This window comes from Coturnix japonica, chromosome 2 (assembly GCF_054131305.1).
Source record: "Coturnix japonica strain WE chromosome 2, WE-NBRP24, whole genome shotgun sequence".
In the NCBI taxonomy this organism is placed as follows: Eukaryota; Metazoa; Chordata; class Aves; order Galliformes; family Phasianidae; genus Coturnix; species Coturnix japonica.
In genome coordinates this window covers 1,020,372-1,033,470 of record NC_140664.1, presented here as the reverse complement: position 1 = coordinate 1,033,470, position 13,099 = coordinate 1,020,372, and positions in this window count along the sequence as shown.

Here is a 13,099-nt window from a genome sequence, read left to right as displayed (position 1 = left end):
AATTTTCTTCTAAATACAAAGCAGTGACTAAACACAACTCCATTAAAATATTTAGCCAATATTTTTAGAGAAACATGTAACAAATTTATTGCTGTGGCAACTCAAAGAGACTTAATACCACAGAGAGGCAGAAAGGAAAATTCAGCCAGCTTTTTGTTTCCTTCACAAAGCCAAAATGAACCCAGCAAATACATTTATAGCATTAAGTAGCTGTATCAAGGCTATTACTTCCCATTGTTAGCCACTTCAGTGCTGAGATTAGCATGGAGAATTTGCCAGACATAGCAGGGGTGGCACAGAGGGCCTTGTTTTTTTCCTAGAAAGCAGTAGAATTTATTTACTGGCTTGAATGGGCTTTAGAAGCAGGCTGAGCACACATACAGATATACTGAATGTCTGTGAATAGACGCATGTATCTGTAGGTTGATTATCTTCTGATAGAGTCCATCATTATCTTCCAACACCTTTTCAGTAGAAAATAGTGCATCATTTAGACCAAAATGTATTTCATGAACTTAATGACAGTTTCAGCAAGGAAGAGAATTTCTTTGCTCAAAGCTGTCCTGCTTTCCAGTCCATCAGTGTATTCTTCATGCTCTTTTGGTTTGTGTTTGTGCTCAGGTTATGTTCTCCAAACTCCACAGAATTTGAGGGAACAAAGAAACAAAAGCAAGTAGAGAATCATCCCTCAGTTGGAGAAACCGTCTCCAACAGTGACAATTCGTTGGTGACTACTTAATAGACAGAAGCATGAAATTGACATGCACAGTGATAAGATGCCACTAGGTTCATCAACTGAACCTTGACCCTCTGAAAGTCACAGATCCTACAGCTACTGCCTTGCCAGATGACACATCTTCCCCATCCAAATCAATGGGATGTTAATCTTTGTCCCCTACCAGAAGTGGTTGCCGACTGGGATCTCAGGACAAGTGCCTTTGTTTCCAGGCCATTTCTGATCCTCAGTTAATCTCTTCTTCCAACTTAGATTCTGTGTTGGGTGGACTATTTCATCACCAGCATGATTTGGGAAGTAAAAAGAACATAACTTCAGGAATACTCACAATGAGCATCATGACTGTCTAGATAGACTTGCAGACAACCACCCATCTTCAATTTCTGAACTAGGCAACATTTAATACAATTCCAAGCTGTCTATTATTTCTTTAATCTAAATGAGTCTGAAATAAAAACAATTAACCAATAACCTCAAATTTTAACATAAGTACTTTAGTGAAAGCTTGAGTAAAAGCAGGTAAGAGCTTTAGGGCTTGGTGCAGTGTTGGATGGGATCACATCATCCTTCAATCTAATGTATCTCTTTGGAATAATGTATGATTCGTTATTTGTAATTTGATGGTATTCAATAGCTCCTAATGAGACAAGGTCATGATAGCAGCACACTGGGCTGAAATGAATTCGTATATTTTCTGAAGTACCAAAAAAGCTTGGTATGAAATGTTCAAGTTTTCAGGTCCTCTGGTCAGAACTGACAGTGAGTATAGAAACCACATCCATTTTAAAAGAATGTGAAAACATTTTGGTATCTGCAGCTCTCACAGTTAAAACTCAGTGAAACATTTTCCATATTCTGACTATGGATAGCAATGAGATGCTTTTTCTTTGCTTATTTATACTCTAATAATTCTAAAAGGTGAGAAACTCATGGAAAGAATCTCCTGTCAATGATGAAAAAGTGCTATGATTTGTGTTCTGTAACTCCTAGAGGCAGTTTTCTGTACATAACGTCTGATTTGCAGTTTCCAAACTTCTTAATAGTTTATCCTAATATAGTATTATCCAAATACTAAAGATGGGTTGTGTTCTGGGCATGTGGGATTATGTTGAACCTTCTTGTGTAATCCTGGAGATGCTGCAAAGGGTTGTATAAGGAGGTGGAGAGGGATAGGAAAGTGATAGTGTGTGAAGGGCAAGACCGACTGTCTGTAGTCTGATGAGATTTAAATTAGACCAGTAAATACACTGAGCATTGCAGCATATCCTTCAGTTCTTGCCGGAGTTTCAGGGATGGTGCTGATTTACTGTGTATTTTGAAAGTCTCATACATACTGCTGAGACATATAAAACACCAGAGAAAGAATCTCGGAAGTCTTTGGGGGATTGAAGCGTCCAAATTTCCATTAACCAGGAGAAAAATGGGAAATGGAAACCCCAGTGGTAGCTTCCTAATCTCAGTAAGTGCAAATCTCTCATTGCTTTGCAAACTAGCGATATTAAATAACTTTTTCTCCCTGTAAAACCACTCAACACTACACAGGATATATGGGAAAGTTGTTTCCATGGGACACAAGGAAATTTGGAAGAACAATAGGGGAGAGGAACATTTGTTAGAGCTGGATTTATTTACAGGCTTTTTCACAGGATTCATGATTTTTCCTTTCATTTATGTTCTTAAAGTTTTCTATCTATCCTTGTCACCCTATAACTCAAAAATATGAATAGTAAACAAGACACCCTGCCCCTTGCTCAAGGAGCTACACTGATTCTCATGTGGAGTAATTTCCTGTTTAAAGTCTCAGAGCCTCAGGAATCCCTGTGAGAAAAGCAGAAGTAATAGTATTAGGAGATGTTGCCTGTAGTCAATAGAGATGCTCTGGGCAGCTGACACCTCCTGGTCAGGAAGCTCAACATGAAAAAGAAAGGTTAGGAAATTACATAGCCCATGAAAAATGCCTGATGGGTGATTAAGCAGAGGTCACCATTGAAAGAACTTTTGACATCTTATCCACAATTCTAAATCTGATTCAGGTCTTTTATTTATTACCCTCAACTCCTTCCATCTATAGCTGTTACTTGACAGTGGTATTCATTTACTTTTTACTTTTCGAAAAGGGAACATTTTCTGGCATTGGGATTGCCAGGCATGGAAAAAGCTACATTCATGCCTTTACTCTCTTGCCCTTCAAAAGAAGATGACCATTCTCAAATTGTGACTGGGATGGCTTCTGACTCAGGATGAGTCCCCACTAATCTTCAGCAGTTGCTGAAGAAGGTGCTGCATGGCCCAGGAGGATGCTAAGTAATCCAGTGGGGGACTCTTTCTAATTCACTGTTACAGACAAAGCCAGAATGAAACAGGTCATTGTTTAAGAGCAATTCTGTTTACAAAGGCCAAGCAGATGAATACTGGTGTAAAATGTGCTACAAACATTAAAGCACACATCACACATTGCAAATGCTTTGAGAGGAGGTTTTTAGGATGGTTCTAGGAGACCTGCCAAATCTCGTATTACTTAACTATTAATTCAACTGACAGCAGCAATGCATCAACCCTTTAAAAGTGATAAAAGAGACATTATCATTCCTTCCTTGCACTACAAAACAGGTTTTGTGTTGTCCAACCAAACCACTCACATAGCCCCGCTGTCTGGTGTGCCCATTGTGGCAAGGCTTGAGGCATGCTCTTGGAACTCTCCACTCTACAGCCAACAGGCACTACAGCAGGACAAGCCATCTTCAAAGACACGGCTAGGGATATGGGCTCTTAAATTCAACCTGATATTTCCCTTCCAGAAACAGGGATAAAATTAGAAATGGCTTTGACTGGTTTATTAGTTTTATCTGGGGATCGCTAGTGGTAGGGAACAGTCCTCACTGACGAGCAAGAGAAGAGGCAGAGAGATAAGCAGGACATTTTTTCGCATGCTCTGTCTGCAGTGTTCTCCTACACCATTCACAAAGGTGGCACCTGAGTGTTTTGCAAGTATTATTGAATCTCCTCACGTCCCTTGACTATATTTATTGTGCATGACTTATTAAATACAATCCAGACCATGGGAATCTAAGAGGAATTCAAAGACCCATTTGTACTGCAGCACAGTCACTTCTGTTCTATTCAGTCCTCTTGGGCACAGTTGGAAACACAAGAATTACCCATTTAAGTGTAATAAAATCAAACCCATGTAAGCTATTACTTGCTATTAAAGCTTTATGTAATGTTCAGTAAGGAAGAAAGAAAGGTTCCTGTTCTTTTCTTTTCAACCTGCAATAAAGATGTGTATGAGGTGCTTTGAATAGTTCCTGTGAAAATCCTGAGGAAAGTAGGTCATGAGGAGTTCTCTGGAGGATAGCAAAAGACTTCTTATGTAAGCTGGAATTTCCCACTTGCTTCCTGGTAAACACTGCGTTATTTCCCATCTGATTGACACTCAGCGTGGGATGGTTTCTGTTGCGTAGCCAACCACACCTCACCCTTATGGTGAGGACATTTGTAAAGAGCAGAACTGGATGATTCATAAAAGGAAGAAAGCTCAGAGGAGTTTGTTCACCCCTTTCAGCTCACATCATGGGGCGATGACCATGACTACACTGGGAGATGATGCGATGTGAACCTCTGAAACCTTCTCCCATTTCTCACTTTGGCCATAGTCAACAGATGGGATCTCTCACTCCAACCTCTCACCTTTTTCTATACCCCTCAGTCTTCCTCCTAAATGAACTCCTTTCAAATAGACTTTCCATTCATTTTATCAGCTCCTTATGACCCTTTCTTACTCTGGCTGTTCCTGGATATTTCTCAACACAGATCCGACCCTGAAACTTTAAGAGAAAGTAACTTTAAAACTGAATATATTCCTAGGGAAAAAAATAATAATAACAATAATAAATCAAATTTTCAGTATTTTTTCAGTTTTTCTTTTTGGTTTTCTAAGAAAAGTGTGCAACTTTCCTTGACCAATTAGGGACATGAGCATTTTTCTCTGAGGAGGAAGAGCATCAGATGGCATTTTTGTATTTCTGGAGAAGCCAGTGTTTTTCTACTGTGTTCTTAACTTTCTTCAAAGTGAAGATAATTATAAAAAGGTATATTTCTATAAATAAGTTCATAGGAATCTGTGTTTTTCTAAATCTGTGTACATGTTCCTTACATTGTATCCTAGATAAAGCTGGAGTGGTGGCGTAGTACATATAATGGGATGAGTTAAATGTCAGCACAGAGTGGGCGAATCTGGTGTTATTCCAAACATTCTAGCAGGGTAGAAAATTTCAAAAAACTCACTGATAAATAAAGACAAGTGGCTTCAAATAATGTTTTACCCTTTTAAGGAAGTTCTATTCCTGAAGACGTAAATGTTCCAAGGTAATAGAAATTCATAAGAAATTTCCATTTCCCCTTATTAATTTCTGCCAAGGAATTACCAGTTTTAGAAACCTTGTACCCACTCTCTTCTGGAATTGTCCTGATTTTATTCCACATTTGCTCTTGCTAAGAAATAGCATCACTGCTTTTACTGGAGTTTCAAGTAATTCCAAAAAGAGATAGAAAATCAGTAAATTAGTCCAAGAATGTCAATTCTGGGTCTTCAGTCTTCTCAATCATTAGAATTTCTTATGCTCAGATCTAAAAATCTTTATTTGCTGGACTTTTTCTCCTATGGGGTCAGAACGTGACTTTGGCTTTGTATTTTCCAACCCTCTCTAAATCACAAAGACCTTTTTCAAGAGTAAAGTCCTATTTGTCATAACTCATGGAATTAAGGGAGATGACTGTGTGCCATAACTAAACAGCATATCCACGAAATGACACTGCTTACTTCTGCTCTTGGTAGCGCAGAGATGAGATTGTACTGAGACATTCAAGAGAAAGTGAAAAGGTCAAAGAGGCTAATTTGTAATTAAAGGGATTTAATTAAAGGGATGAGTCATTCCATAAGTGGGCTGTGAACCTTAGCTCATCTCTTAATCCAGGTGCACATACTGGTGTCTGTTAGAAGCAGAGGGATGGAGACTTGCTTCATTTGAATGTTAAACATCTGTCGGGGGGTCCATCTGCTTAGTAGGAAAAACAGACCTTGTAGACGTCTTAAAGGGGCTTTGCAGACAGTTCCTGCAAACCAACTCTACCTGTTGGTAGAGTCATTCTTTCTTCTCAATGTAATCACCTTTGCCTAGGATACTGATACTGAAGTCCTGGTGGGACACACCAGCACATCTCAGCTGTTTCTACATGCTAGTGGGTGCTCAGATTTGTCCATCTTAGTTGGTGTCAGAGAACACATTATCATCAGCAGAAATCTTCAGAGCAGCATTAGCCTTCACAGAATTCCAAAGGTTGGAATACGCCTCTAAGATCATCAAGTCCAACTGTCACCACTGTTCCCACTCATAGAATCATAGATTTATTAAAGTACTGTGAAACACTGAACAAAATGAAGGCTTTTGCTTTAGGATGAAAATAAAATCTTCATAAATTCCATTGATTTCACTGGTAAGTCCAAATAGGTGCACCTTCATGGCAGGCATACATATTTACTCAGATGAATTCCAACTAAAGTTTCCTTTTAACATTTTTTTTTTCCCTTTCAGGTTAGTGTCTGAAGGTCAAGCAAAAGGAACAAGGTGAAATAAATACCAGTAAAATGAGAGGGAAAATGTTCTCCTCTTGTTCAGCAAAGTTTGGACTAGAAATGGCCACTCTGGCAGAGTTTTCTTAGGACCTAAAGTCAACTGCTGATGCCAGACCACAAAATGAAGTGATTTCTGCACAGTTGCACCTTCTATTCTGCCACCAAAAGCTAGACAGAGAGGCAGAAATAGCAACAATTCAAGTGTTTGACACAAGATCCACAAGAGTGATTGTGTCAGGACCACAGTCTGTGAACAAAGTATATTCTGTTCATAGGCCTATAGTCAGTGCCTAGCCAGTCCAGCTAGGCACTGTGTTATTTGAAGTTTCACAGCCTTTTTGCATTTATTATTTGGATCCTGACAGCCTGAGAGGAGCTGTTTCCTTCCAGGAGAGAACTGTTGCAGACAACATGAACATCTGGTTGAAGGAGATGATAGCTGCTAGCGTGGTGCGTTTGAACACATCAGGAGGTGTGTTTCTACTGTCAACACCAGCAAGCAGAATAACTCCTGTAACAGAAATCATGGCTTTCCTCTCTCAGTTTAATGCTGTTCTCAAGTGGGAGCTATCTGCTTGTCGTATCATCCATTGATGTGAAGCTGTGTTTCCTTGGGTTTGTCATGGATCTCAGGAAAAAAAGGGAAGGGAAGGGAAGGGAAGGGAAGGGGAGGGGAGGGAAGGGAAGGGAAGGGAAGGGAAGGGAAGGGAAGGGAAGGGAAGGGAAGGGAAGGGAAGGGAAGGGAAGGGAAGGGAAGGGAAGGGAAGGGAAGGGAAGGGAAGGGAAGGGAAGGGAAGGGAAGGGAAGGGAAGGGAAGGGAAGGGAAGGGAAGGGAAGGGAAGGGAAGGGAAGGGAAGGGAAGGGAAGGGAAGGGAAGGGAAGGGAAGGGAAGGGAAGGGAAGGGAAGGGAAGGGAAGGGAAGGGAAGGGAAGGGAAGGGAAGGGAAGGGAAGGGAAGGGAAGGGAAGGGAAGGGAAGGGAAGGGAAGGGAAGGGGAGGGAAGGGGAAAGGGGAGGGGGAGGGGGAGGGGGAGGGGAAGAAAAGAAAAGAAAAGAAAAAAAAAGAAAAGAAAAGAAAAGAAAAGAAAAGAAAAGAAAAGAAAAGAAAAGAAAAGAAAAGAAAAGAAAAGAAAAGAAAAGAAAAGAAAAGAAAAGAAAAGAAAAGAAAAGAAAAGGCAGATTGATGTGTATGAGCAAGCTCCCCAGAGCTAATATCATCCAACAAAATTTTGGCTGGCTTGTCTAATTAGAAAGGAAAAGGATACTTCCACTAATGGCAATATACACACATGACTATATATAAACATATATATATGACTGTGAAAGAAAGAGACTCTCATTTCTAATTAACTGCCTGGCTCTTCTGGCTGTACTCCAGCTTGATCTGACAGATGGTGACAAGCCACTCTTCTCTATACTCCTTGTATTAATGTTCTAACCAGAAGCAAATGTCTCCTCCATTCAATGCAGAATTGGCTGAAGCCCATGGCCAACCCTTCTACTGTGTTTTTTATTAAGCCATTAATATCTGAATTCTGGCTCATTAATGCACAGGTTGTTAAAGGTCTCCAGTGTAATCAGTTCCACAACTGGCAGTAGATTTTTCTGTTAAAGATAAATTGGAACTAGTTTGTGATGGTAGCTTATGAAGAGCTGTATGAAAGGAAAACTGCAAAGCAAAGTCTCTGGTGAACATAAGTACATCTCCACTCCAAGTTTCCTAAGCTGATGAGATGGTTGATGACTAGGAAAATTTATGCTCAGAAAGAGTGGTGAGGCATTGGAACAGGACACTCAAGGAAATGGTGGAGTCACTGCCCCTGGAGATGTTTATGAAATGTGGAGATGGGACATCATTAGTGGGCATAGTGAAGATGGGCTGGGGTAAGGATGACCATGCAGTGAAGTATGGATACCTACAGCTAATGCTAACCAAAATAGCACCGGAACTAGAACGAGCATGTCTTTACATTTTACTTCTACATCGATCTTAGAGGGAGTGATTATTATCTCAAGTAGACCTGTCATAATGGTTGGAGCTGCCCTCCAGTTCTTTGGATCAGGCTTTGAAGTGCTATGTGATCATACAACAGGTAAGAAAAGTACAGCATGAATGTACCAGCATGAATTAGGAAACTGTTCCCATTCTAGAAGCATCATAGCAAAACAGGGATCTTCCAGGATTCATGATCTGAGCATCAAGACTTTCAGGTTTACTCTCAGCTTTGTTATTGCCAGTGGGATGACCTTAGGCAGTTTTTTGTTTGTTTTTTTTACCTCTCTGCTCAGATTCCCAGTGCATAATAGAGAATAACAACACTAGATATGTTTCTTTTCTGTCTATCCTGCAGGGTAATGATCTTATCACTTACCAGCCTTACCAACACACCTGCTTGCTCTTCATGTGCAAAATGCCTTTCCTTTCAAATCATCTCACCAATTAACACCAGGAAGATAACTCAGAGCAATTTTGCTCTCAGCTGTTCTTATATTCAAGTCTGCTGTTTGCATTTCAGACCTGATGAAGGGCTTATGTGTTTGAGACCTCAACAGTGTTCTCTAGCTGCACATCTTGGTCTCAGAAACAAAAGGACCTCCCGCTTTTCATGAGAAGCCTTGACTTCTCACTAAAAAAGTTTGGGGATAAGCCATTGAGGAATTAGACTAAATAAGATTAGCTATGGTTATGTGGTCCTGTGCAGCTAACTCATAATAAATATGTTTATTAGAAACTTCTGCATACAGAGTTCCTGCCATTTGCGATTCCCAGGACCTTCTAACTGATGAGATCCAAGCTGGCATCAGGATTTTGGATGAGAGACCAAAAGCACTGCAACCTGAAATGTGCTTCTCAAATACTTTTAGTCTACTGTCAAACATGTTCTTCCTGATCACCCTGGTCACCCTCATCCAGCATCTGTTGTATTTGTTGTCTCTGATGAATCAGGACCAAAAATATGCCCATTTTCCAGGCTCACCAGCTCTTCTGTGCCCACCGAGATGAGAATGTAGCTTCCAAAAGCCCACATGTTAGTTTAAAAGATCAGGGTATTTAGCCATTGCTCCCAGTCTCTCCTCACGTCTTGGATGGATAACCTGGATGCTAACCATTAAGACATCCCCAGTGTCACAGCTCCACTGCTCCTTGCTGGCACAGCTCATGGTAAAGCACTTAAGGAGAAAAATCCCACCACTCCTATTTCCTTCAACCCTGTGAATGACACCGTCTTTACTACCTCCGTATCTGTTCTTCATGCACAGACAGATATACAGACAGCCATGCTCATTCCTCCACTACAAAGACAGTCTGGATGGGAGCACACTCATCACTCCATCCTTATTTAGTGCAGCTGCTTGTGGAGTTGTACAGGGGTAGAGTGTTACTGTTACAAATCAGTAGCTGCACTTCACAAGTGAAACTTATAACATATCTATTAAAAATTGTTTGGCTCATGATATTAGGCAGATACTCAATATTTCCCATGAAGATGGTAAAGGCCTCTGCCCATCACTGCTACACCTGAGAGGAATGCTTTGAATGTCTATGATGCTTAAAATTGGTTTATTTCACTTTTATGTGCCTCTTGAGAGTGATTTTTCTGCCTGAAAATATTACAGAATCAGAGAATCATTGAGTTTGGAAAAGGCCTCTAAGATCATCCAGTACAACCATCCACCCATCACCACCATGTCCATTCATAGAATCATAGAGTCATTATGGTTGGAAAAGATCAATAAGATCAATTAGCCTAACCATCAACTCATCACCACCATACTCACTACATCATGTCCTATATCAGCGTGCATGTATCCATGGCAGAAGTGCAATGGAAAAGGTCAGTAGACACCATTTCCCTCTTCTCAGCCATAGTGAAGCTGCGCTTGGGTGCTGGGCCCAATGACCTTGAGACAAACTAGAGCCCAGGAGCTGCCTCTGCTCCTTATGAAGCACTTCTATGCTGTGTGGATGCTGGAGCTGGCATGGGAACAAAAGAAAGCTAAGGTCTGCTCTTGGAAATCTCCATCCCCACCTGCATGTTGCTCTGTACAATCTGTTACAGGTATCCCTACCTTAGCAGAAATTGAACCAGATGGCTACCATGGGTCCCTTCCAACTTCAGTCATTCTGTCATTCTGTGAATTGCAAGTGAGCAGAATTTAGTAGAAGGAACAAAAAAAAAAAAGCAGTCATTGGTATGTGCTCACTAACACAAACCACCATAACACATTCATCACCTGAATGCCAAAGGCAATAGGAAACACTTAATTTTTCCTCCTTTTTAGCAAGAATTTCTGTCAAGTTTCTTCATGCTTTTTGCACTGGGAGAAATCTGGATATAGAGTGATTTGGGATTCACCTAAATGGAGTCTGTTTTTTCCAAGGGAGGTTAGTCAGAGCTGCACTCCTTTACAGGTGTCTGCTCTTACATATACCGTGATGGTCTTTAGTAAAGCTGACATGGTTAAATGGAATACAGATCAAATAAATGAATAAAAAATGAGTGCAAAATATATTGCCAGGAGAAAAATATAGAACAGTATATAAAGTCAGGAAGCAAAATATATAACCCTACTAAAGGAAATCTAAGCTGTCATATTATCTTAAATGGAAAAAAAAAAAAAGATATATGAAGCTAAGCCCAGTTCTTAATAGCTTACTTAAAATAGAACTGAGTTCACTTCTTTATTTCCCTTTCCTCTATGCAGAAGAAGGAAAGAAAAGCTTCCCAAGTCTTTATGATAAATCACAAGCAGTTAGAGCAGGCAAGGTATTTACGGGTTGTGGTTAATAGAAATGTTTATCAAAGACAGTGTAATTACCAGACAGCTTGCTCAAAAACAGAGTTGTTAAAAAAAGATGGGTAAAAAAGGCAAGAGTAGATACTAAAACAAAAATTTGCACGAACATATGTAAAAGCAAGTGGTTTTCAATCCAAACAGGTGTCTCAGCTCTTTCTACTCCAAGCAACAGTCATAATATGAGAAGGCTATATAACCAAAGAAAGCTATAAAATCCTGTGTTAATGGGAATAAACGGCAGCAGTAAATACCCGGGGTTGTGGAGGGTGTCCCTATCATTTATTTGAGGGCATGTTTATCGCGTAAGACATTAAGTGGCATCCCCATCCAAGTCAAATGAGACTTAAATATACATTTAAAGCTAAGTACGTTTAATTGTTTTGCCAAACACATTCCCTGGGTAATTTAAAAGCCACCTTTGAGATACCATCACAGAGCAGCACAAGGCTGCTTTTTGAGCAAAGCCAGTGGCAGCTGAAATAAACAGCATGTGGTGTTTCCCATGAGTAATAATAGCAGAAAGAGTTAGTGGTATGACCTGGACAAGATTCAAGCCAGCACAACACCTCCTTCAGCCCTAAATCCCATAATGATTATCATGGAACAGGCTGCCCAGAGAGGTTATGAATGCCTCGTTTCTGGAGATATTCAAGGTCAGGCTGGAAGGGGCTCTGAGTACTTTAGCTCTAGATATCCCTGTTCATTGCAGAGGCCACTTGATCTTTAAAGGTCCCTGTCAACCCAAATTGTCCTATGACTCTATGTTACACCTGTCTTGAGTTAGCAGCACCAATGTCCACTGTTAATCAGCTCTCCAGTTTCACACAATCACAGCATAGTTGAGCTTGGAAGGGATCTCTGGGCCCATTAGCCTATGCTCAAGCAGGGACACCCAAGGCTTACAACCAAGACAACCAGATACATGCACCTTTTCAGTACCTCCAAGGAGCATATACCACAAACCCTCTGGGCAACATATGCCTGCACTGAGTCATCTGTAGAGGTCTTCTAAAGAAGGAAACTACCTGTCCTCCATTTTGTCCCCATTGCATCTTAGAATTATAGAATCATTAAGGTTGGTAAGACCTCTACGACCATGTCCAACAGTTGATCCATCACCACCGTGCCCACTCACAAAACCATGGAGTCATTAAGGTTGGAAAAGACCACCAAGATCATCAAGTCCAACTGTCAACCTATCACCCCATGCTTGCTCATAGAATCATTAACACTGGAATCTTGTCCTGGCACTGGGCACCACTGCATTGTCCCATCTTCTATTTCATCTCTGAGATGACTGCATTTCAACATGGAGAAAAAACAAGCCCTGCACACAGTGCACTTTGTGATTCTTATGAGCACTGATTACTGTGTTCCTGATATGTTCAATCGTTCAGCCTATGGGGATTTATTAGATTGACAAGCTGTGACACTCTGTTGTTTCTCCATGGGTTTCTCTTTAAAGCTGTGGTCCACCTGTGCATATTCATTTAATTCAGAGGCTGCCTTTTCCTTTTTTTCCTTCCCAGTTGATACATTCAGAGGGTTGACCTTTTTAAAAGAGATATGGTATTTAGTAGGTGTTGAGAACTGACACCAATGATGCTGATACAAATCCTGGCACTGAGGGACTTGATTAGTGGGCATGATAGGGACGGGCTGATGGTTGAACTTGATGATTTTAGTGGTCCTTTCCAATCTTAATGATTCTATCATTTTATGACTCTACGAATTCAATACTTCAGATCACCCACAAATTAAAACTGGTCAAACAATTCCTCCTACAGACACAATCACCACAAAAGCAGTAACAACACCAAAATTGTTGACTACAATTAATGTCTTCATGGACAAAAATCTTCAGCTCACTACAAAAACAACTTTTCTATTGGTAATTTCTGGTCTAGCAAATTGGTCTGAGCGCCATTAGCTG